Here is a 918-nt window from a genome sequence, read left to right on the forward strand (position 1 = left end):
AAATATGATGTCCCCGTGCTCTTCAACCCACATAATGTCTTATTTTCACGAAAAAAACTAGTCTACAAATGACCCTTTTTAGAAAAGGCTTTTATACCCAGCTAACACATTCACGTTGTGACAACGTTGCCAGAAGGTCAGGTTTTCGTTGCCGCAACGTGAGGAAAATGACGTTGCGGCAACGTAAAAATGTCGACTCGCGTGCGCGTTGCTACAACGTTATCACGCAACGTTACAATGACGTTTCCACAACGTAAAAGCAACATACATCACAACTTTTGTTTGGTCGTGATTGCACATGATTACCACCTTGACGCCACGTTATTTGCGACCAAATTGACACATAACAGCAACTTCTACGCACGTTTCTACAACCTTTTGGCGACATGATTACCACTTGATTAGCACGTTACTGCAACCTAATTGGGGACGTCACTGCAACTTACTGGACACGTTAATGCAACTTATTGTACACGTTAAAGCAACGTATTGGACACGTTTAAGCAACTTTATGGGCACGTTTCTGCAACTTTATGGGGACGTTACTGCAACTTTATAAGGCATTGCTGCAACTTTGTGGGCACGTTGTTGCAGCTAAATGGGACGTTTCTGCAACTTTAAAGGCACGTTGCTGCAACTTTTCGGACACGTTACTACAACTTAATGGACATGTTGCTGCAACATGGTGGCCACCTTACTGCAACCTACTGGGCATTTATGGAGAAATGTTTCTGAAAACGATAACAAAATAATTAAACATACATGTAATTCATGTTTCTCTAATTTTATTACAAGAGTGTTCAGAAACAACAGCATGAAAAACTTACTAAATGCAATCACTAAAACGGTAAGTTGTAATTAATACTCACTGCAATTATTTGGACAGATCAATATGCACATATTACTACAGTGTCCATT

Source organism: Patiria miniata, unplaced genomic scaffold, assembly GCF_015706575.1.
Source record: "Patiria miniata isolate m_02_andy unplaced genomic scaffold, ASM1570657v1 HiC_scaffold_10, whole genome shotgun sequence".
NCBI classification, from domain to species: Eukaryota; Metazoa; Echinodermata; class Asteroidea; order Valvatida; family Asterinidae; genus Patiria; species Patiria miniata.